This window comes from Pecten maximus, chromosome 10, assembly GCF_902652985.1.
Source record: "Pecten maximus chromosome 10, xPecMax1.1, whole genome shotgun sequence".
In the NCBI taxonomy this organism is placed as follows: Eukaryota; Metazoa; Mollusca; class Bivalvia; order Pectinida; family Pectinidae; genus Pecten; species Pecten maximus.
This window is the reverse complement of record NC_047024.1, coordinates 18,885,579-18,912,360: the sequence shown is the minus strand read 5'-3', so window position 1 is coordinate 18,912,360 and position 26,782 is coordinate 18,885,579. Positions and strand designations below refer to the sequence as shown.

The window sequence follows — 26,782 nt, the reverse complement described above, 5'->3', positions numbered from 1 at the left end:
TAGGAGATCAGTTTAAATGAGAATACTGCATGCTTAAACAATACATACATCAGTCCCATTCCTAAGAGAAATGCACAATTGTATCAAGTGAAAACAAACATTGAAATACAAGATTAGTTATCCAATCACAATTCCACTGAGTATAATTTCATGCCATAGCAAAGTCTTGATCTAATAAGCTCGAAATTTGTTTAAGGGTGAGGTTAAGGATTTACAGATGGACATCTATGTATAAGGGCAATAACTTTTGATAAATTATTCTAATATTTTTTTCAAGCAGGAAAACACAATTTTATATCATGTGTATGTAGGAGATCCAGACAAAAAAAATATACTATTCTAAATAAAAAGGGCAATAACATTTGTAAAAATTGTCGAATCATAATTCCTCTTGAGGAAACACAACAAAAAAATGTAAATAAAAAACAATGCATAAATGCATACTGAATACAATGAAGTATGGTATATGCATAATGTTGCTTGCTTAAACTGGTCAAATCGAAGTAAGTGTGAATTCGAAAAATAAAATGTCTGATTCTCTTCATTCCTTTTTTGCTTTATGCGAATCATTGCCCTCAATTCGGACCACAATGCAATATCTTCAAGCTTTCCGTCACTTCAGAATGTACTGCATAATCTGTTGGAAGAAAGAGAAAATTTTAAAATATTTTTTATATCAAAACTTAGAATAATTGTGAAGATTTGTTCAATATAAAAATGTAGATAATTTTCCTTATATATGCACCTGATCACTTTACTGTCATTTATTACATGCATGTCTGCTTGGAAGTCTTTTTATCAAGAAAAGCTAGCCACAGGTATACAAGTTTAAAGCTACAACATAAAACTTTTAATTATAAGGATAAGTACTTTAATAAAAATCAAGCTACTCCAGAATTCTCTGACAGTTTGTTTCATCTTAAATTATGCAACTAACTATCAAAATACTCCAAAACACAGATTTTTTTTATTCAATCATTTCTTGAGATCATTTTTTTGTGAATTGATCATGATCATGACATACAACAAATTTTCAATGGATTTTATTGACTTCGTTTTTGAATGTATTTTCTTCAAATTCCATATACTATAGTAGACAATTATTAGCTCATTTACCGATATTTTTACATATATTCCCTAAAATAGATATATACACATGTTGCCCGAAATGTGACGTTACTTTCGTTCTTATATTCTAACTTAAAAATGTCATTGCTATTTTTTTTGAAATTTTATGCAATATCTCTTGAAATCAACTACAAAAAATTCTGTAAATATTATCAGATGAATAAGCAAATAATTCTTTACATGTAAGTGAAATTTCAATAAATTCCATTGAAAAACGAAGTCATAAAAATTAATTGGAAATTTGTCAAAATGCATGAAATATGTAGTAAAGATATTACGAATTTACCGTTACGTGACAGAAATAAATATGCAATATAACTACGTCGAAGTTCGTCAATAAAGAAATAAAATTCTTCTTGTTCTCAATATTTGGGTGCTATCAATCAGGATGCTTATAAATTCCCAGGCGTATGGTAGCATAAATCTGTAAATTGAATACTTACGATTGAAACACACGTGGATCTCTAGCAGTTCTTTGTTAATTAAACTCGGGCCGTGTAAACTGTAATCGGTGATGAATTCATTATGAAAACCCTGAAACACGAAGTAATCAAGTATTAATATTAACATGTGTAGGCCCCTATTCACCTATATAATGTGAAACGATGTAGGAACGTGCAGAAGACGAAATAGATTTAAATAATAAAATTGTAAACTTACCTGGTCGCGATATCTGTGATATTTTCGGGTGAAAATGAGCATTTGTCGCCAAAAACAACAAGAAAGCTGATATTCTTTGGCCACTTACTGACAGATAGTCGATCTTCTTCAGTTAGGCAAGAAAATGAATTTCGTTTTTAGGCTATTCTATATCAAAATCGTGTTTGTTTATGTTTCTTCCGTAGATAAACATCCGGTGAAATTCAAACATGGCTATCAGACTTCCCGCTAAAATCTCGCTGTTTGTTGCATCATGGGATAAAAAAAAAGTTTTGTCGGAGATCTACTGTATCGATTTCATTCTTTTATTACTTGTTTTTTTATATTCTACTTCCTTAACCTCTATTGTTTCATACTTTTGGTATTACTACTTCAGCATTTAAAGCTTGCACATTGCACGAAATGATCGCACGAAGCGAACTCGTCAAATCTCGGTAGATTCCGTAAACCGAAGTAAACAAACGAGATCACGGCCCCGAGGTCATAGGTGAACCGACCGATGGTAATCTCACACACAGGCGCTTGCATATAGAAAATATCACTTTCGATTTTTTTTCATATGACAGCGGTATGTGTAATCTGTTAACCTGAAGGTTGGCAACTACGCCACGAGCGAAACGGCACCCCATCTCACTTCAACCGGCTAAAAAACACATTTATTCAAACTGACACGGCGCACACTATATGCGACCGTCATCAGAAAACATTCATCTTTAACCTACCGTGCCACTCAATATGAATTGTTACATCCAAAACACAATAATCCGTGAAAACATCGCCGAATTCCTCGCTCAGAACGCCATTTCTCAAACGGCTCCCTGAGCCTGTCCAGATTCTTCATTTACATACGGGGTTCAAAGGTCATGCGATTATATAATCGACTGTCACCAGGTGCACTTTTTCGGGTCATCTCGGCATACTTTATTTTACAGGTGCATGCACAGGACGTCGTTTGCGATATCACGGACTAATAAGATAGCATGTTTTAATGCCATGCAGTGATGAGATCGTCCTTTCCTTTTTTTCAACTGCATCATTTCGGTAGTTGCTGAACTTCGTTTTCAATCAAAAAGATTGCATATAACGGTGCTCAATAACTTGTTCAAGACAGGGCCGGGACATTATACGTATACCATGAACAAGCAGTATCAGTTGAAATTAAATTTTTCGAAGTTAAAATTTGGATGGGGTAATAGCTGATAGTTGTTTGATATTTTGATTTTTTATTGTACTTGCCATCTATTTAGGGCTATGCCAATCTTCAATTCTTAAAAAATTGACCCCTACATGACTAGTTAAAAATGTATACCACACACAATATCGATAAGAATAAGAGGTTGTTCTGGGTATTCTGGCGTTAGCTCTAAAATACTATAAAAGTCTGGCGTTGACACAAAATAACCACTACTTCCGCCTCAAGTATTCTCTTTTCTTTCTCATTTTAATTCAGTTTCATAATTCTGTAAGCACTTCAGCCAGTTTGATTATTATTAGTGTAGCGTTTGATGCTTACACACTCAATTAATAAGGTAATTCATCAATAACTTAAATTTTATATATGCGAGCGATGTAAAGTGGAATAAATGGATAATTGAATATTACAAAGAATACATTTTACAATGCGTTAAACTCTTTGACATTGTCACTGGTGGATTTAAAGCCCCCCCTAAAATTGTCAAAGTAAGGGTATCTTAAAAAACGAATTCCCGTATCAATCAGCGAAATAACAATATCAAATCATTAAAAACATCTCTCATATACTTGTTTTTATAAAACACACCAGGTATGAATCTATCGTGAAATACACTAGAATGCAGGATTTTGCATTAACCTGCTATTTTTCAGGGGGAGAACCGGCGGACACCCTCCCCCCTTTTAATTTCGCACGCCCCCTATTTGAAAATCCTGTGTCCGCCCCTGATTGTAGACACTAAAACTAAGGGGCAAACTGATGATATCGAGTGTATTAAAACCGAAATAACGTAAGAAAGTAATACTGTTTCGAAAATTTGAATAAAAAGGGGTTTAAAACAAAATGACTGAAGGAACTCAATATTTCTATAATCATACAGTGATAGATGAACTCATAAAATTTGGATTGAACTCGAAGAACTTCTAGCAAACATTAAATCTAACATTGTGGGAAATGAAAATAAATTGATGATGGATCATAGATCACAACGTACAAATCTTTTGGTAGGTCTGAAGTATGATTTTCGTATTTGACGACGACATGATATTTGTAAAATGTGCAGAAATAAATGAACAGATCTGAAGTAAGTAATGTTGGTACACATGTATACGTTCCAGTAACCTGATGACAGTCTTATTCGTGATTCACTTTTCTTTTTGTTCGTCCAGATTTCAGTAAACTGACAAAAGTTAATCAATAAATAAGCATTTTGTTCTACCTTTGTGACAATAATTTCATTATTTAGAAAACGATACGATAGTGACGTTCTGTGTGAATCAATATATGCCCCCCCCCCCCCCCCCCCCCCCCCTTTCCACTTATCGAAAATCTTATTCTCGAAAGATTGCAAAATTTGCTATAATCATTTAATCATTTAATTTTTCCGGAATTTTGTTCCGAAATTTTGGCCCCCAGACCCCTCGCCAAAAAAAAATTCGACTCCCGCCTATGGCGCTCGCATTACCACTAAATTACTGGAACCCCCCCCCCCCTTTCCAATTCCTGGATCCGCGCCTGCTGTGTACTGTCATATACGGTGCATGGTAATCAAACGTTCAAAATAACGAATAATTTATAAATCATCGTTCATCGACGAAACTCTTCAAATAATCGTAACTTAGACGAAACTCTTCAGCGAGCCGAAGCATTTTGCGGACAAAATGCATGCGGAGATGACCCCCAAAAGTACACCTGACGACTGACGATCATATAATCGCATGACCCTTGAACCCCGTATGTAAATGAAGAATCTGGACAGGCTCAGGGAGCCGTTTGAGAAATGGCGTTCTGAGCGAGGAATTCGGCGATGTTTTCACGGATTATTGTGTTTTGGATGTAACAATTCATATTGAGTGGCACGGTAGGTTAAAGATGAATGTTTTCTGATGACGGTCGCATATAGTGTGCGCCGTGTCAGTTTGAATAAATGTGTTTTTTAGCCGGTTGAAGTGAGATGGGGTGCCGTTTCGCTCGTGGCGTAGTTGCCAACCTTCAGGTTAACATATTACACATACCGCTGTCATATGAAAAAAAAAATCGAAAGTGATATTTTCTATATGCAAGCGCCTGTGATCTCACACAGCCTCGTCAGTACCTGTTATGTAATCCGGATGTTTTGTTTAAATGAGGGTAGGCACCTGTGATCTGATCGTAGTGAAAGGCAGTCAAGCTTGACAATATAAATTGTTATAATTAACGCCGCGGGCATAAGACTTAGTCTAAGACGGGCAATATGTGTACAGGTGAGACGGGAGGTACACAGGTAACTCCAATAAACAATAAAGCTAGGTATGATTTGCCATTACAGTCGACTGTCGCTTATATTAATTAACACCACGGGTGAAATTAACTTTCGGTACGACGTTAAGCATATATCCTGATCGCTTTGTTAGCTTAACACACAGGTTTCAAGATTTAGTTTAAAACAGTTGAAATATTTTTGATCGATCTTGGTGTAGCAGTTATTCAAGCCGTCTACTATATCAATTAAAATATTTATGATAGATCTTGGTATTGATCTTGATTTTGTATACAATAGAGTATTTTATTTGTACACACAACACTCCTACGAGATCATTCTACAACAGATTAGAGTACAGCTACATTGTGTCGTTGTCCGAATTATCGTACGATCTTGCTAAATAAATATCAGACAAATTAAAGTTTTCTTTTTGTGTTCACCATTTCAATGAATGCGATGTAATTCTGATTTAAATACCGGAATATTGTTCCTTGATCATGCCTGTTTGTTGTCGGTCAAGCCATATCGAGATCGAGATCATCACAGCGCTTGACTTCAATATACGTTTTACAAAGAAGCGTCCGAGTGACTATATCAGTATTACACATGTTTATATGAGTATATCGGTGAATATTTTGACAGAACACGACGTGATTTCGGGTGCAATTATCAGATGTAATCTTAAAACCACGTATATCCAGCAAGTATATGATATGCAGACAAAGTGCAGGTGATTTTAATTTCATTTGAATTAATTAAAAGCGTATTACAGGCACGGGCACATGTGTGTTCGTAGAGTGATCCCCGATCTGGTAGAGGTTAACGTTTGGATAAACGAAATGTTTTAAACTCCGTTAAAGAGTTTATAATTAAAGCCAAAATACTGTAACTTCAAAGAACGATCTGGAACAAAAATTTTATAGAGCTAAGTTTTGACGTTCGTCACATGAACGTATAGTAACATTCATCAATGTGAAGTTTATTACTTCTGAGATGCATATGGAAATACAAACGAAAAGTGACAAAGAAATCACCGTTAAAATGTGTGAACCTTACTAACAAAGTACATTGAAGTGAAATACTTATGATAATAATTGTTGAATTTTAATTATTTTTAGATAAATTTCTGTGGTACTGATCAAAGTATGAAAAGTATTTTTTAGAACATAAAAAAGACAAAAAAAAAACAACAAAAAACGAGATCAAAAACATTTAATATTACCAAATGATAATTTTCTGTATCTTATTTGATAGATATTTGTTGTGGTTAATCCTGGGTATTATTTTTTTAGTCTTAGATTTGTAGTCGACTGAAAAAGTCAGATTTAATTTTGAAAATATTAATATGCTATAACCCCTCGCAATGTCTGAAAATATTCTAAGTCCATAATAAGTACAAAAAAAGCACAATGGCATTAGCTGAAAAATTCTAAGTCCCAAAAAAGTAGGAAAAAAGTACATCCATATTTTCACAATCTTTCAAAAAAATTCTAAGTCAGATTTTAGCACAAAAAAAGTACTCTGAACAATTTCAGAGTCCAAATAAGGTACAGAAAAAGTACCCTGAAAAATCTCTAAGTCCAGAATAAGTACAAAAAAAGTACTCTGAAAAATTTCAGAGTCCAAATAAAGTACAGAAAAAGTACCCTGAAAAGTTTCTAAGTCCAGAAAAGTACAAAAAAAGTACTCTGAGAAATTTCAGAGTCCAAATTTAGTACAGAAAAAGTACTCTGAAAAATTTCTAAGTCCAGAAAAGTACAAAAAAAGTATACTTTTTTGGTACTTTTTCAAAAAAGTAGGAAAAAGTGTATACTTAAAGTAGCATAAAAGTATACTTTAGTGTGCTTTATTTCGGTATGGGTAACCTTGTTTTGAGTGTGACTGCCCTGAGATTTTCTAGAGGTACACAAAGTGATATTCGTAGACAGATCCCCCCCAGCGGGAAGCCGCCTCACAAAATTCACATTTTTGTATTCAACATGTAAAGGAAAACACCTGAACTAACGAAGCCTGGATTATTTTATTTACCTGTAAAATCAGCCACTACAGACATTTTATATTTAAATGGGAGTTTTCCTTGGTCAAGTCCTTCAGATGGTTTTGATACAATTTTTTTTACTGGTGAAAAGATCCGATACACCCACTGCTATTTTATAGCAGGGCTGTCTTTCAGGAGGTCTGAAATGCTTTTCTACCTGACAGTTATTTTGTTGTACCCCCTAAAAAATTTATGAGAATTTTTAACAATAGAAAAATCCTTTGAGAAGCCTCTGATGGTTGTGGAGTGTCGAATACAGAATAGCTGTGGTTTTATGTCGACCAAAGTGTGCCGTAGCTGTGATCCTCCCCCAGCTGTATTTGTCAAAAGTGTCGCCCTGTAAGGCTACAGATGAAAGGAATCTCGCAGCAGGCGAGGAGGAGACCAGGCTATATATGGGGTGAATTGGTTCTCCTTATACACACAGGCCACAATGACACAATTCCCTTGACACAATTCCCTTTTCGTTAAGTAGAGGCTATCATGAATGGTACAAGAGAAGGTTGACACTGGTATCTGTTTTCTCCTCTCTTTAAAATTTGACGACTTCCTATACTAAATTGTACCAACATTTCAGCTTATTGTCAAAATAATAATACTACTCCGATCCACCGATCCACTCAGCTTAAGCGTATTCAGAATTGAGCATGAGTAGCATTTCACAGCTCGAATAAACATAAGGGCCTTAATAATTACCATACGTAGTCATTACTATATAAATACAATTTTATTAATGGTGGCTATATTTCCTTGAAGCAGAGAAAAACTGATAAACTTATTTTCCGCTAAATACTTTTGTGTAGCATTGCTATAAATAATCATGCATACAAAATGTCCAAACTTTTTTTTATTTCCAACTGACAAGGCTACGATCATCAAATCATCATTTCTAAAATAACCATTCATGGAGATTTGACAGTTATAATTTTCTGGCAAAACTCGCGGCCATAGCTCGGATAGAATTCTAATTTGCATTATTTTATCTACCTCATAATTTATAAAGTAAAACCCACATATATTTTGTTACAGTTTTCATTTACTCTGAAGTACATATACACCCTATTACAGATGTGTGCCTTTTATTTTGTGTTAGATTTCAGAGACCAAACATTTGAGAATTTTATATATAAATTGAATTTGAATTTTTGAATGTAATAAAAAGTAAAAATCAGAAAAATAAAATTATTTGAATTAGAATAGGGTCTTTAGATTATAATTTTATGTTATATTCAATATCGTCAAACTTTGTTGGTTTGGCCTGATATGTTCTTTACTGCCATCAAAAATCAAGAATATCTACCGTATACATGGCCTTCATTGTAGATTAAAAATCTTATTTTAATTACTTACTATTTACATAAGGGTGAAGTATTCTCACTATTTAAGTGCAAATTGAAAGTAGCAATTTATTCCAACAATCAAAAATTTTATATCAAAATAGCAATTTCATTTAAAAGCCAGCATGATCATTCACATACATTTTGTAATGGAATATGCCACAAGTCTGCTATAATTCAAAGTGTGTGTTTTTAAACCTTTAGTTATTTCCCAGCAGATGAAAGTTTTTCATGATTCTATTAGATATATAGTGATATGAAAATTCTACCTTTCCACTGTTTCAATTTCGTCTTTAGACTCTTTCAATTTTGCCTGGAGAATGATCGGAAATCTTTTAGAATGGAGGTACATAAAGAGTAAGGTAGCATGTATCCTTATGTAATACTAATGGGGACCTCAGAGGTGTTTCATTACATCAGCTGAGGTATGGAGTACTCGAGTTGACTCAGGTTCTCCGATATTCACAACATACTCACACCATGCTTGTCACAATTCTGATGGATGAGTGTCTATTTTCAAACTAAGATCAAAATATCTAGCCCGTGCATAAAGCTGTTGTGCATTGATGGCAGTCGAGAGTATATCAAACGACGAAATGTTTGTGTCAATTTCGATATTACGGACACTTTTTAATCCCTGCACAACCCAATATTGCGATAGATATGTTAATCTTTCCTCTTTGCATCCCTCTGTCGACAGGTTCTGTTGGAGTTTGTCGGCGTTTTCGTGTGTCCAAAGTGTTTTGTTGCCGTGCAGTGGAAGTGTTGTGTATGGCAAGATTACAACATTGACACGTGTCGCCGGATTGTTGGACTGACGAAATATGACAAAGTAGTTTGTTATTTAGAAGTTCACAGGACAGATCGACTGTCTAAGCCTCAGAATATTTTACTTCCATATTGTTGTTGAGTTGAATCATTCCTATAACTCACGATATTGCTTTGGTCCATTCAGAGTTCATTCAGTGTACTTAATGTATAAATATATAAGTTTATCCCGTTGATCATGTTGTTGATGTCATTGTTGTCTGTTGTTTAATTCTATGAAATGTGTTGTTCATCGTTATGTTGTTTAATTCATGGTATCAAATTTTGGTATAACTTCATCTTGAACAACACAAAATGACAAAGTTTTAAGTTAATTGGCTGAAGCAGTTGAATCATGGGATAGCTTAATGATGTTTATCAATTGTTTTCTGTGCAAAAGCATTTCAAGATGTTGCAAAATAAAAAGCTTTTTTGCATTGCTATTTTCAACTTCAGCATTTTTAAGATTGGAGGAATAGCTGTTCCTTAAATCTGATTTACTGTAGTACAAACACATATGGAGGATGTAATCAGTATGAATATCAATCACAAAACAGTTCCTAAAATACATGTGTACTTCCTGTTCAGCAGGCTCTACACAAGGTCAACTGCAATTGACAGTGACGGGAGAAGACAAGAGAATGAGGCTGACAGTTATAACACAAATACTGACATATACATTGATGAAAGTTGATCTTGCGTGCCCTCCCAACAGCATATGGACCTGCATGTGAATAATCGGTGCATGTGGGTCGCAACATTGGGTGATGGATGCGGAATCGCTGAAGGATGCGACATGGCATGCATGCACATCATTAAGAAATTTTGAGACAATGGCCGTCCTTGAGGTAGGCAGGGCATGTCCGGAGAGGAAACCTTGAGTGAGATTAATTCCTGGATGACATGCTCTTCAGACAGGCCTTGAGCCTTTCTGATTACTCTAAGAGGGTTAACATGTAGGAGTTGACATTGCATGTCATGCAGATGTGACCATGAGACCAAAGATGTCGGTGCAGATGGTTAAGGTTTAATGTCACAGAAGGGGGAGGGAGAAATGTCACGCATCCCTGGATATTCTATAAACTGGAGGGACAAATTGACACATGTTTGGACACTATGACTCTTGGAGTCTCTTGGATTCTATAAACTGGAGGGTTAAATTGACACATGTTTGGACACATGACACTTAGATTCTATAAATTGGAGGGGCAAATTGACACATGTTTGGACACACGACTATTGGATTCTGTAAACTGGAGGGGCAAATTGACACATGTTTGGACACATGACACTTAGATTCTATAAACTGGAGGGGCAAGTTGACACATGTTTGGACACATGACACTTAGATTCTATAAACTGGAGGGGCAAATTGACACATGTTTGGACACACGACTCTTGGATTCTGTAAACTGGAGGTACAAATTGACACATGTTTGGACACACAACTCTTGGATTCTATAAATTGGAGGTACAAATTGACACATGTTTGGACACACGACTCTTGGATTCTATAAACTGGAGGGGTAAATTGACACATGTTTGGATACTATGACTCTTGGATTCTATAAACTGGATGGGTAAATTGACACATGTTTGGACACATGACTCTTGGATTCTATAAACTGGAGGGGTAAATTGACACATGTTTGGATACTATGACTCTTGGATTCTATAAATTGGAGGTACAAATTGACACATGTTTGGACACACAACTCTTGGATTCTGTAAACTGGAGGGGCAAATTGACACATGTTTGGACACACGACTCTTGGATTCTATAAACTGGAGGGGTAAATTGACACATGTTTGGATACTATGACTCTTGGATTCTATAAACTGGATGGGTAAATTGACACATGTTTGGACACACGACTCTTGGATTCTATAAACATGAGGGACAAATTGACACATGTTTGGACACTGTATAAGCTAGGACTCTTGGATTCTATAAACTTCAGGGGGATATTGACGTAAGCTTGGACACAGAGCCTTCAGGTTCTATAAACAGGAATACTCACAGTTTAGTTTGAAGTTTTTGTACTTTCCTACTCAGGCTAAATTGATCGAAAATTTAAAATGAAAGAACAAAGAAATGTCCTTTTAGACTTTTTAAAATGAAAGAAGAAAGAAATGTCCTTTTTGACTTTCCTAATTCAATTTATCAACTCTTGAAAACAGCTTGAACTTAGGCTTTACAAAGAATTGCAAATTGTTATCTTATGTGATGAATTTAAAATTGTATTATGGCAAATTGCACGAGATCGATTTTTAACAGCTCCCAATACATTAGGTTGCTGAATGTTATATCCACTATTTTTAGAACGGCAACGAAAAAAGAAATTGAAAGCATCATCTGTTTTCTGTAGTCATGAACATGGAAGCAATTGATCCTGAGCATTTTCCATTACAGACATATTGTTTGAATTCAGAGCACTATTCCCTAACAAAAAGCATATGACAAATGGAACAAAATTGGAAGCAATTCTTAGGTATGGAAGTGTGTGGATTAGCAGAAAGCATGAAGAATTGATATGTAGTTGTATCAGAGCACAGCTGCTGAAGCCCTAAGTACTAAGTACATCATCAGATACTGGAGGAAAGAGTTTCACTGAAGGGTGTACCATTGTAAAAATGCGTTGTGTCAACTGCCCCCTTTTTTTGCATTCTTGGTTTACGTTTATGTGCAGATGCATACGTATATAGAGAGAAAGTGGCAGTATGGTACATGTAAGATCATGTGGGATTTATCTGGGAAGGTTTGAGGGATGTACCATGTGTATCTAGTGTTATCTGTCACTCTAAGCTGAGATAGACAGGGTAGGTGAATTCATATCCCTAAACAGCCGGCATGTTTCACAAAAACACTGTAATTACATTGTAATGGACTCATTAGCGAAATGCTGACGAAAAGTTACCCTGGATAGGTCACAGCAGAAATAAAAGGCCATCAGCTAGAAGTGAATTCTGGGTAAAAGGTCACCTAGCAGGTGTTACTATGGAATATAAACCCTTTATAGGGGCAGGGGAAACTGATAGTGAGGTTTACCAGAACCCCCATACAGGGACTGACAAATTCCTGACAGATGTGCTTAAAGACTCCTAAGCAAAAGCGCTACACCTTGGATTGAAAGCCTTGCGTCCGTTCTGTTATTATGTAGTTGAAAATTAAAACTTGTCATGCAGTTAAGTTTTTTTTTTTTAATTTTGTTTGAACGTTGTTGAAGGTTGTTTACCTGGGAAATCATTTCCAGAACTTACAAGATAAACTGGAAGATTTTTGTTTCTGTTAACATGGCCTCCTAATGAGATATGAAATAAAAGCTGAAACAGAAATGGTTATCACGGAACAGGAAGCATGGTTTGGGTGTCAAAAACAGATGTTTCTCTTAGCCAGGATAAAAAAGGAAAAGACTTACATGCCGAGAAGCAGCGTTCAGTTTCCTGGGTGGGATTTCTGATATTTTTTGTGTGCGAGTTAATTAGGTTTTGAATAAAACGTGTCGATGTACAGTAAGGAGGGAATCCTTCCTGATACGAGCTTCATGATAATCAGATATCTGACGTACTGGGGTTCGGCTGCCACTCATAGGTATGATAACGAATGAGATAGACTTCCATTACAGATAGTGTTAGTGAGTGAAGACATTTGTTAAAAGAAAATAGTGAGAAGCAGAACATTAATTCTGATCAGTAGAGAAGAATCTTTTGTATACTTTAATAAAATTACGCTCTAATTAGATACAAGTTGTTTTCCCTGTATGTTCGTCCTTCATAAAAATTCTCTTTGAGGATAATTATTATAGATTCTGCATACTTGTTTTAAATTATGTTTTAGATGTTGTCTTCTCTTTATATTCGGTGTGTATTTTCCGATGTATTCAGCAGATGTTTTATTCTGTGATCATATATGCAGAATTCAGAGTGAATATGTGTAAACCAATCCGTATAGAATGGATAATTTGATAAGAAATTGACAAAATTAAACCACATTTAGTTTGTCAGTTTTTCAATTGGGAAGTCACCTGTCCTTATATTCTCTCTCTGTGAATTTTTAAAGCACATTTTTTTTCTTCAAAAAAGTTTTAAAAAGTGACTTGCATTACACGATAAACCCATTTAAATAAACACAGTTTTTGCACTTTTTAAATCATCGATATCTTCTATCTTATTAAAATAATGTCATCGTACAACAGCAACGGGCTCAACTATCGTTTAGCGTAAATGACTTTTAACTGTTTATGGTCTCCATTGAGTACAGATTTTATTACGCACCAATGAACACTAAACTTTTATTGTCAGTGGTCGATCAAGTTTATTGTTTAAATTGAATATAGCTGTTAGATGAAGTGATTTTATCAGCACTAGAAGTCTTTTGAAAGATACAATCGACACATACTTCGGGCCTGTGAATTGTAGCGACCAAGAATGAGATAGGAATGTACAGACGGCATTAGTTTTCCCTTCGGGCGAGGTACATCACTTTACGTAGGTGATCATCCTAAAGTCTCGTTATACCTGGCAGTTTACAGAAACCATCAGGGAAATCAGCGGGAAGGGTAGACATTGTTTCAGTACTTAGTTTCAAAAGTTTCAATTACAATTGTTGGAGATTTTGTCTTAGATTTTAATTTAAATGAAAATCAATTGTCCTTGCTAAGTTATTGGTGTGGAATCTCATAGATATTTCTTATCATGGATACAGTCACTTTATTGTTTGTTTTGTTTTAATTCAATTTGAATAGTAATTGAAATGATTGTCAATTGCATGGATTTGACTTGACAAAACCTCAGGGGAAGGATTTTTGCAATGGTTTAAATATTTTTAATCTTTAAAAAGACTGGTTTATCAATTATTAAAAAAACAATAATTAAAAACACAAGAATGACATGTTTCTGACAATATTTTAGATAACTTGTCACAGTTAAGTAGTTCATAATCGGTAAAATTTATGTTTTAATCAAATATCTGGACCCAAATGCCTGGACTATAGCAAGGATTAGCATTACACAGAACCCCAAATTTGTGGAATAGCAAGGCTCTGATTTGCACAAAAAAACAAATGTCTAGACTAGCATGGTTTTAGCATTACTTGGAAACCAAAATGTCTAGACTAGCAAGCTTCTAATTTAGGTAGGGACCCAAATGTGTGGACTAGCAAGGTTCTGATTTACACAGAAAACAAAATGTCTTGACTGCGAAGGTTTTGATTTACTCAAAAACCAAACTGATTTAGCCAGGCTAGGGTTAGTCGAATAAATAGCATTAAAACTTTCTGCGCATTTAAGATAAATCTGTACCAATGCAATGCTTCAAAACAGATTTCAATATTCAGTAGCAATACATATGTGTATTGAGCCTTTGTATTTTCTCATTCCAACTTTCCTGTAGGTTGTAATAAACAGAACTTTTAACGCAGGTCCCCTACATTTTGTGGATATCTTGGTGATTATATGTAGGGTATAATGATATTGTCTGAGAGCCAACAGGATGTTTGGGACACCTGCACAGACAATAGAGAATTGCTGCATACTCACGAACAATAGAACAATGTCTATGTATAAACCATTGTAACAAAGCAAATTGGCTTATAGTGCAACAAAACACAATACCATTCACTACCGTAAATCAAATATGTAATACAGGCAAGCAGACAGGACGTCCAAGAATTTTGATTAGGAGATTTCAAACTTGTTCAATTTGTTAAAGTTTTCTATTTTGATGTTGATGTTTCTAAACTTAATTGAGCAGCTATATATGTGATTAAAATGCTTTGTTATGCTGGAAACTTTTAGTACATGTATTTTAGAGTGATTTATAAATGTTTAAAAAAAAAGTTTATGAAAATGGTAAGAAAGATGAACAGTATACAGAGTGATAGAAGGGAACCAATTATGTAAGTCGTGATCACATTGAGTGGTTTAATCTTATCTCAGAATTTAAGGGGCACTTAAACAGAACATTTTTCTGAGGAAATTTAATTATTGAAGAAGAAATCGTGTTTTCCTGGGAAGACTTCATTTCTAGTACAGCATCATCTACTTCAACACAAGGACAAATTAATGGTAGTAAATTTTAAATTCAAACATAAACTTAATTTATTTATTTTACAACAGTAACTCCTATTAATCATGCTTGTTGGCCTGGATTGAATCTGAGAGGATTGAGTCTTACTGTGGGAGGAAATGAAAGTTTCTGGAGAAAACCCCAGGTGGTGCGGCAGGTTACCCAAATACCTTTTAACATCGGGGAATCGAACCCCAGCCGCCAGGGTGAAAGGTATGGGTGTTACCGCTGTGGCACCCGACGACCCAAACATTTTCTATCAAAATTTACAAAATAAAGAGATCTTGTGGTTCTGTATTGTATCACATGTAAAAAGCATGACATATGTTAGGTTCAGCTGCATGGACTTAAAACAAAGTGCATGGACAGATATTACCTGACTTTGTACGAAAATACACAAGTTAACTGCCGTCCTGATTTCTAACAAAAGTACACCGGACCCAGGATATCTCAATGTTATAATAACGGAAAAAAACAAACGCACTGTTGAAGAAATATTTATAAACAATCGTAGCTCAGTTTGCTTGGTTTGGACAGGTAATGTCATTAACATTTGTATTTATAATAGACTTGAAACTATTAGGCTTACGATCAAAAGTACATGTTATTTTCTGGTAGCTGGACTTGATTATTTTCAGCAATAATCCGTTGCTCTAGCAGGAGCTAGCTGACGGACCCAAGGTAATTGCTAATCAAGTCACAAAGTTCGGTTTTGTAGGTATAATGATCTGAATGCTGTAATTTTATTGTACTTTACAATTCTTTTAGGACAGAGAAGGTATTGGTCAACCTTGACCATTCCATAGAACTGGTGTGACCTCTATATGACCTTGCTTCACTCGATCAGGTCATGTCCCTGAAGACGGAGGCTCTCCAGGAAAATGTATCGTACATGGTTTTTTTTCTGTTCATACTTTTAACACCTGAACCATATCTTGCATAAAAAAAAAAAAAAGCTAATATTTTTCCTGTTTTTCTTCATCGAATGTTATGAACCATGGTTTGACCAAAGTACCAATACGATCTATCAGACCCAGGCTGTAGTTCTTATGAAATTTACTTCCGTTGCTACATCACCTTGAAGACTTCATTGCGTGCAAAGACACAAGATTACTTTGTATGTATTCTTAAACGAGTCCCCTAACATGCCAACACGGAATGTGTATCTGAGTGGCAGGTCTGACATGCGAGTCTGCCATTTTGTCTAAACACCAATCTGTATGTTTTATATATGATGCTACTTACCTGGATTGGTCCAATTATTGTAAGATAGCCGTGAAAAGTTCCCAAATGGTCCAACTTTTGTAAGATAGCCATGAAAAAATCCCAGACTCTGTGAGAATGAGCTGTCAGTTTAAATTTCGGAGTAACAGAATTTGATTAATTCCCTTAATCCATCACAAAAATAATCTGCGTTCGATTTCACACAAAACAGTCAGTTTTCACAGATGTCATTAATAGAAATTGAATGTTAATGCGACTGAAATGACAGAAGAATTAAAACTGAGTTCATTCTCACCTTGCGAATGAAACTTAATGAACATCACACTTTTTTTGAAGAGCTTGGTTTTTTCGCTCCGGTGTGCCAGATCTCATTAGAAATTTATCATTTGCCGTCGGTCTTTAATCCAAGTAACAAGAAAGCCATCTGCCCCCTCCTAGAGCCCTGTCCTGACTGATTGTCATGCTAATTGTACAGCTGATCAATAGAATCCTTCAGCATATTCTGCAAATGCTTGTATAGTCATCTTTTACGGCTACTGGCATATTCCGTCTGTCAATCAGGAGCAATGAAATCCGTCAGGGCGCCGTCAGGTCATGTGACAAGGAGCGACATCAGATTTTATTGTAATTTGGTACTCTCAACGCTATATCCAGACTCCTGCGACTAAATATTGCTGGAAAATGCTCCGTGCGATTTCAACTCGTTTGGTGATACTCACGGGACGTGAGCAGACCAAGTGTCGGTAAGGAGAGAATGGAATTGATTGTGATGATAACTCCGAGTGAACTTCATAGAATTGAGTTCACATCTGTATATAGACGAAAAATGAAACAGTTCCCTAACTTCCCAAGTCTAAGGCTCATTCCGGAAATCAATACCAGAGCACTATATCTTCGTGTACTAGATTTTATAATGTACTTTTAAAATCCTGTGTTATCAAACCACTTTCAGAGCTATCGGAAATGGAGTGTCAAACACATTTTAGACAGACTGTATAACGTACTGTCCTACTGTCCGCCAGCCGGTTCTTCTTTGACTGTCCAGCAAATGTTCCATTAATAGCACATCGGCTTGATTTCTTGGCTTGATTTAGGTCGGCACATACATAGATTATCTAGGGTCACCAAGTTCCTTCATGTAAATTTTACGACTCTGTGTAAGACTAGAACTTCCTATATGCTAGCTCAGTCACACCTTTGAATTATGAATGTATAATCCACACGATTCAAATTTCTGATTTACTCACAGTTCCGATCTGGAATCTATCCCAGGTGCACACTTTATCGCAGCATGTACCCCTATAAGACGTTATTATATATTTTTTTTGTCTTATGAGTGTGTTTCTGTCTTTATGAGATTTCCGCTTGAGTGACAGCCATGTTTTCTCTGCTTGAATGCGCCTCAATGTATTCACAATAGATAGATGTTCTCTTATCGTGTGTAGCCGTTACCTGTGTCTTTGTTCTTGGGTACCGATCACAACAGTGTTGTAGCAGGATTCGGTTACTAAACCACCTCAAATTTAATGGTCACCACACATGCAAGCGGATGTCTGGCCCACACTACAGCGTTTCTGTACGTGATGTGCACTCGACCTGCTGTAATTCTATCCTAGCTAAAAAACATCGTAAGAAACCAAAAAAGTCTGCACATTTTTCCTTCAAGACATGTAATACACAATATTGACTCGGAAAATCCAATAAAACCCAAAACAACCAGTACATTTGTCTTGAAGGCTTGTAATAAACATGTAATATTAACGCAGAAATAAACCCATGACAAATGATAGACGATGCATGCACAGTCATCATGCGATGTCATTTTTTTTCCTTTTAGAAATTCAAGACAAAAATAGGACAGAACTCCAAATGAAATCATTGAAATATGAGAGCCGTTCGTGACATTTGTCATGTAGAAAACCTAGAAGTACATCATTGGTAATAAATACATAGAGGGAGCTAACATCTGATATGGCCATTGATAGCAGTCAAAAGACTGGCATGTAATTCATCTTCAGGAAAACTTAGAAATACCCAGTAGTGCAATCTGATATTCTTCTAGCTTCTCCAAACTTGGTCATAAATCTTAAGCATTCTCACAAATGTCTCGGGTCTGTTTTTACAATTTATAAATCCAGGATTAACAAATCTGTGATCATGAAAATGTTTCTGAATTAGAGAAAGATAAATTGGTTTAAGATGTTAAGTCGTGATATTTATGAATTAAACCCATCCTCAATTAGCAAGGATTACACGATATACATCCGATGTTTCTGAATCAGAGAAAAAGAAATCAGTTTTAAATGTGAAGTTGTTGTGATATTCATGAATTAAACCCATTATCTATTTATAGAATTCCTTTAATGTAAATTTTCTGTCAAAGCAAGATAGCGAAATTAAAAAATCAGATTCACTTTACATGATAACTATCTTTTAGATGATTTGATCGTAACGAGAGAACATATCTACTATAATCTCTATCAATACCAGATAGGCTTGCGAGTATCTAAAGAATGGTTTGATAAAAACTGACGGAGTGAGTCATGAATTTGAAAAGTTGTTTTGACTAAATATTACATTATCATCTGTTTGAGGACATCCTTGAATGAGAATGCTTTATATGAAATACATTACGAAAATGATACAGTGTATATGTCAATGTTCATTTCTGATAAAAAAAAATTGTCAAAGTATGTCGTACAATTTTTTTTAAGCAGATATGAAGCATGATAAGATGTCCATTAGCAGATATATATTACCAGCGAGAGAGAACAGCTGTGAGTTTTTAAAACATACAAGCTTTGGAATTAGTGTCATATAAAGTCAGTCAGTCATTAAAATATGAAATTAGATTTGCTGAAAGATTGAGGAACACACTTGAATTCTTGAATCATTCATTAATACCAAGCTACATCGTAATTTTCTTTTTTTTACTTTTCAAACTAATTTTCCTAATAAGGGGATGCAAAAATAGTGATGTACATTTATACAGCTTGGTAGACTTGTGTAACACCCATTTCATAGGAGTATTAGACACAGTCTGTCAGACTGCATAAAATTGTATAACATGTTTGTATTTCAATTCTTAGGAAAGACATTCTCCCGATGTTCGATCCCTTTAACATATTGAAAGTCAATAAAATTTTGTTAAAATTGAAGGAGTTTCTCGTTTTTTCTCTTTTTAAGACATATACAATAATACATTAGATGTACCTATTCATTGATCATGGAAACTCGGGGAGAAAAAATATTTAGCGTCACAACTTTAACAAAGAGTGTCAAAAGATTTGCCCAGGTTTAAGAACGAGATGACCCTGCCTTTATGTTTACCTGAGGGTTATTTACTTGTGTGTATTCGTTAGATCTTCTCACCTGAAGAACTTTTAAATCTAGACCTTCGACAGAATCATTAAAATCTCATCTTGTTATCGCTGGATCGGGGGACCTTGTAAAGTGATAGATCACATTAGAATAAAAACAGCGGGAACTTGATTAGTTATATAATGATACCTGTGACAAACAAACGCTGGTGTGATCTCTGTCAGTGATGTAACGAAACACGTACACCCGTGTGTAGGTATGAGAACAGACCCACAAGTAAAAGCTATAGGGCCAAAATCGTAAAAAGACATAACAAGCTTGTCATGTTTTCGGCTATAGATAATTAATATGCCACCATGGTATAATTGAATCTCTAACAGTCGCACACCTGGAGACTTATAAGCGAGAGGTCATACCTGGGGCTCGAGTAATTACCTGTCAATATGATTAGCAGCAGGAGTAATTGTCTGGTGTGTGTTAAGTCATGAATGCCATTATTATATATTCAAAGACTTTGTTTCCGGAGAAATAAAACCAGATGCTCTCTTCTAACTTTGTCGTAGGGTTAACACAATTTTATTATGTATTTTGTTGTTACCCGTGATTTGTCAGATAAAATTTACCACGAATATATATTCTTTGTATCATGATTGCATATAGGTTTATGCTTCTTGTCATTTTTAAATTGATAACTTTGAAAATATTGAAGTTGGAACTAATTCCACTTTAGCAGGAGTAAATTCCATTTTGTAATATTATTTTTCATGAAAATGTGAAAATTCTGGAGAAAATTTACAAATTATCTGTTTATAGATCTTACATGTAATTCACTCTTTTTCATATTTGTGGACCAAACATATGAAAAATGAGCTGTAATATTAAGCACTAAATGAAATTTTAACATGTCAATGCAATTTGCACTGAAAGAATTGTTGGAATAAGGAGATAAATTTCAGACTGATTAGATTTCAGATGTTTTGATATGTTTCTTCAATCAGCAATAATTTTGTGCATTAAACATTCCATTTAATTACGTCGCGCAAAATAAATTTTATAGCCTCTTTTGTCATGATTAGAATCACCATGCTAGCAATGCTGCTGTGGTACGTTAATGTACAGGGCCATTCTATAAATTCCCTCAACGAAATAAATACTGGTTCAAGAATGATGTTTGTGTCATTAGTAACATAAAAGATATTAAGTCTTACCTGTAGTAAATTAAACAAAGCACTGTATTAACTCCTTGGGAGTATAAATATCCTTAATCCGAGTGATTTTGAGGTAATTCCGTGTAGAAGTATCGAGGATGTGAATTAAACACAACTAACAACAGCATCAGAGCTGTTAGACTTGTGATTCCTGTCTACTTTAAGGCTGGGCTGACTTAGTTTATAGCCCAATAGACACCTGGAGTGGCCAGGCGAGAAACCTACAGGTGTATGTAAGTGTACATCGGCCACGGGTCACTTAACACAAGTCTTGGTTGACTTAAGTAAATACTTCATATCTGTTCTCTCTGACACCTTGGTTTGGCTCTCGGCTACAGACCTAGAGTCCAGGTGTTGGCTCTCCACACCTCTACCACACAGTTTGTATGGTGGTCGCACCCCGTCAGATCTGGCTGACGACTTTTTCCACTGTATAAGGAGGGATCTCTAATTGACTACCCTATGCGATGGAAACTTCCAATAGAGTATGATAATAATCAAAGTAAAACATGCTGGTCAACAAATAAGTGATAATCGCCACCCTTACAAAGACTGGGGTCACCCTCAAATAATGACCTGGCCATTGACCTGGCCATCAATAATAGCCGCCTTTACAATTTAGTTTTGGGTCATTCTCAATATTTTTTTTTCTTTATGTCAGAAAAATTCTTTATATATATTTTGTTGAATATTATTTACACTGAGTTATTGTGTTACAGTTGGAACTCTTTTTGATTTAAAACCTGTATTAACTGAACCTTCTGTGTAGCGTGGTTAAATTCATTAACTCTTTCCGTACTCACGACGACTACAGACGTCACAAAAATGTGCTCTTGTATCCTTCATGACGACTACACACGTCACAATTAACATGCCTTCCATCCTTTGTGACGACTCAAATCGTCGTAAAACATCGCGAAAGATGTTGATATTACTTGCTGGTTTAGCATAGTCATACGAAGGAATTGACACGGAAATGATGTTTTTAAGAAATAAAAAGCAATGTAAATATTGTATTGATGGTATATTTTACGTACCAGAAGCATAATTCATTCGTTAAGATTGTCTATTTCAAAGAATTCCGCCGGTTCATGCTGAGCTGTTTACATAGCTACAAAATGGCGGCCTCAAATTTACTTTCGTTTTCTGCGAGATTGTTGAGGTGTTAAACACAATAAAATCATTAAAAACGATAATATATATATAATTTAGTAACGTTTATCATCAAAATAAGTAAGAAATATGTAAAATATTTTTACACACCGAAAAAACGATGTTTTGGCTGCGTGATTTCTTGCACATGTGTGACACATGTGCCGATTAACATGTCATTTCCCGCGATTCTGCCTGGTGATTTCGCCGTATTTTAAAGGAAAAATTGGGTAAAAGAGTTTCCGTACTCAGTACTTGTTCCATATGATAAACTTCATTTAATATTAAGCATTATACAACAGTAAAAGATCAGTAAAAGATCGTTTTATCGACGTCTGATGTGATAGCCATATGCTCCAATACACAAAGGACCTACCCAGCATTCACTTCCGGTAGCGACCGCGAAATTTGAATGAGTACGTAAAGAGTTAAACAGAATCCTGTGGATCAAAATATGTCCTCACTATGAATCACAGATATAATTTGTTCAAATATGATTTGTACATATATATGATTTGTACATATATATGATTTGTACAGGTATGATTTTTACATATATGATTTGTACAGATATCACTTGTACAGGTATGATTTGTACAGGTTTCATTTGTACAGGTATATGATTAGTACAGATATAATTTTACAGGTATATCATTTGTGCAGATATTATTTGTACAGATGTATGATTTGTACAGATATGATTTTTACAGGTATGATTTGTACATACATATGATTTGTACAGATATAATTTTACAGGTATGATTTGTACAGATATGATTTATACAGATATAATTTGTACAGATATACATATGTGAAACCAACATGTATATAAGACCAGGATTTGAACTTTGGATTATCTAACTCAATTAATAGATGAATTGTTTTAACAATGAGCATGAACATATTTCAATGGTGATAGATTAACCAACTCCAGTTCTGTGTCATGTATTTTACCAAGAGTATAACAAAGATCCCTGATGATTCCATACTGACAGTATTATATTCTAGTGTTATTTAAGTGGATATAAAATGGAGACTGACAGCTATTTGACATCGTTAATGAGCACCTGTTTTCTGGTCTATTTTACCTACAGCAGCCCCAGGGTGATTGGGCCATGTGCTCTATTGTTTTATATTTTACTGTAACATATATCACAGAAAATCCTCACGAAAGTATATATTTACAGAAAGTCCTGATGTAGCTTCAAGTCAAAAAATATCAGAACTGCCAAAAAAGGTCACTTAGTGTAGAGAGTTGTACATTTTCACAGGTGTGAAACCATTATAAATCTTACGATTCTCACCTTGTACGAAATTAAAAAAGAATATATCTTAACAAATTGTGGAGCTCTATAGGTGGCGGTGACTAACGAGGTATAATACAGGTATTGATGACAGAAATTAACGAGTATAACTTCCCAAGTAATCACCTAACTTACACAAACACAGTGTTAATTTCACTGATTAAGTAATGTTAGACGTCCTGCCTATTCACCAACTTTATTCAGAAATGAGCCAAATATTTTGTCAACCATTTATTAGAACTTCCTTTTTTTGTTACCGGGTGATCGGACTCGAATTCAATTATCTTAATTTAAACTGCCTTCACTCAGCGAAAATCCAGGTGTACTCGAGGTTGTTTTCCCAGGAGTTTAATGTATATTTCTACCCTTATGAAGTATTTTATTACAGGACACATATGTGGTTACTTGCGTTATAGGGGGATACATTTTATTTGTTATAGAGCCATGTAATAGACACTGTTGCTCAGAGGGTTCCACCACATTTTAGTGAACTCGTAAAAATTGTACCGACTTTACGTTCTTCACCCAAAAGTTTACTTAGAAAAAAAATTGTAACATACACCATTCTCATTAAATGTGTAACTGTGCTGAGCTTGGTAATAAAATTGTTTAAAATGTCATTATAATGCCTATAATGGCCAGATCTGTATGGAGTTTCTAATTGGTTTCAAACTGTTTGTAAATACTCACAGGGCTTTTATACCAGATATGCTTTCTTTAAACAAATGAGTTTGTCTTTAATGAAGAGTAATTAAATCGCAAATTTGTCCCAGAAATCTTTCATGTTGATTTCTTTCAATGACAGGTCATACAATTTGTTACTATCTAGGTTTAACATTTCAGTATGACAGCACTATAAAAATATCCCACAGTGCTCTCATCATCCACGGGTACTAATTTTTTTATACAAAATTTAATAATCAATGATAAGTTTTTTTCGTGTGTTTGTAGTAAAGAATATATTTCTTCAGATGTTGGGTTTGTTTTACGTTTTCTAGCTGTACTTAAAAATGAAACGAAATTTCTCAACAATTTTATGTAAGAGAGCAGCAAATCATCACTGTGTTACATGGGAAATCCGAGAAGTGGTTTTAGTGGGGAAAGAGGTTCGGGCAAATAGATCGAAGTCAAGCTAGAGTTTTAGCAGGTGCAAATATTTGCAGGTAAGGTTGAGAAAGGTGTTGTGATTTATAGGTAATGAAGCAAGGACGCCCATAGCAGTTTCCTTGTCATTGAAGAAACACTTAGATAAATGGGGAGTCTTTGTATCTGTAATAAATTATAGCCTGGTGTATGTTGGGTAAATCAATTTAAATTCTATGTGTTTTTTTTTTAGTAAGTAGGTGAGAAACTTGGAGCCATTTCAAGTTTCAGTCAATACTGTATCTTGGATACAACATTTTCATTCCTCAGGTTGAACTGTGAATTTGTATTTGATGTTATACTGTAGTTGACAGAGACAATTGTCTGGTCTTTTCAATCATTCAGTTGTGAAAATGCTGAAGGTTTCACCATGCAGATAGTATGGACAAACATGCAGGGAAAATAAATATTCTCTTAAGAGGATTGAGTACATTAATGAAGAATTTTCATTGTGTGAAATAATGAAGAATTTTAATTGAGAGAATTCATTAAGAATATTAATTGAGTGAAATAATTCTAATTGAGGGAAAAAAATTATAATTTTGACTGAGTGAAGAAATAAAATTGAGTGAAATAATTAAAGGTTTTCATTGAGTGAAATAATGAAATTGAGTGAAATAATTAATGACTAATTAAATGAAATAATAAAAGTAAGTGAAATAATTAATGATTTTAGTGTTTATTGATCAGAGATTGTAGAAACATGATAATAGTTTATTTTGTTTTGGAAGTTGGTATAAATTATAAACTCTCATATTCATGAACTAGAAGACAATAAAATTGTTAATATATGTAAGATAAATGTAAGTCTCGGTTGATATGAATGAACAACGAATATGCTAGAACAATGGAAAGTATTGTCAATAGTGTGCTTGTCTGGAGGCAAGATACATTTCATATATTCCTTTTGGAGATATTTCAAAACCTTTTCTTTCAAGTCAGTGAACTATGATATCATTCATAAATTGTATTTTTACTCTACATAATAACTGTCTTTATACAGAGAGAAAATTCCATTCCATGCACAGGAAAAGATTTAAATAGTTGCATGTCTTTTACCGGTAACATGAAATAAGTAATGATTTTTTTTTAGATAAATGATATTATTGTGTATTTCTTGTTACACTATATGAGACATTCCTTTAGATAAATGTGATGTCCAGTAGCAAGGTTGTTTGGTCAGTTAAACGGTCAGTTACATAGCACAAGAATACATGTACATCCATCAACATCTTAAATTAAGGAGGACATCTTTCACCAGTGTTTTATAACCGTTAGCCAAGATTACTGCTTACAAATAATAGCATGCCAGAGAAACATTTATCTATCACGGAGGACAGGAGGCTTTCTTTCTCCCATACAAATAAATTATAAATGCCCTCGAAGGACAAATTCATCATCAACACATGTAATAGTATAGAGGCAATACACACCTACAAATGGATCCCGGAGCTGTCCATTTGTCTGGTGTTGCATTCATCACCTTCTCTCGGCCTCCCCGGACCTACAACCATAGAGGAAATACAGGATAACATTGATCCATATCCCAGATATATGTATAAAGGTTCCCCATTTAATATCATCTCAGACAGAGCAGATAAAACAAAATTGATTTTGTGCTCGTTTGTAATATTCCCTATGGACTTGTCCATTCCTTCACACCTTCCCGTAGAGCTCATGTGCTTTATCAGGACATTAGGGCTCGTGATTCTTCTCATTTCAACAAGCTTACAACAGATGTTTTAAATCCCAATAAATGATAAATGAAATTGCATGGGATTTTTTTTACAATATCATATTTTATAAATTGTTCATTATTTAAAGCTGAACTTATGATTATTTTTGTCTTGGACGAGTTATTACATAAAAAGATTTGCGAGATTGTAATGTCAAGCTGACAAGACTTGGCCATCAGTCGAGGCCTAATGCTGCTCCCAGATAAGCCCACATTCTGAATGT

At 34.8% G+C, this 26,782-nt stretch overlaps 1 protein-coding gene across 3 annotated transcripts in view; it reads right to left on the bottom strand.

Annotated features, from left to right (window-relative positions):
* LOC117335474 overlaps nucleotides 1-26,782 on the bottom strand; it is a 116,535-nt gene that overhangs the window by 35,536 nt on the left and 54,217 nt on the right. For 2 of the 3 annotated variants that reach the window (XM_033895491.1, XM_033895490.1), the window contains exon 2: nucleotides 26,257-26,327. The gene's annotated coding sequence lies outside the window, so the exon portion shown is untranslated. Of the gene's footprint in view, nucleotides 1-21,224; nucleotides 21,409-26,256; nucleotides 26,328-26,782 lie in introns of those variants that run through there. The other variant, XM_033895492.1, reaches the window with a different exon arrangement.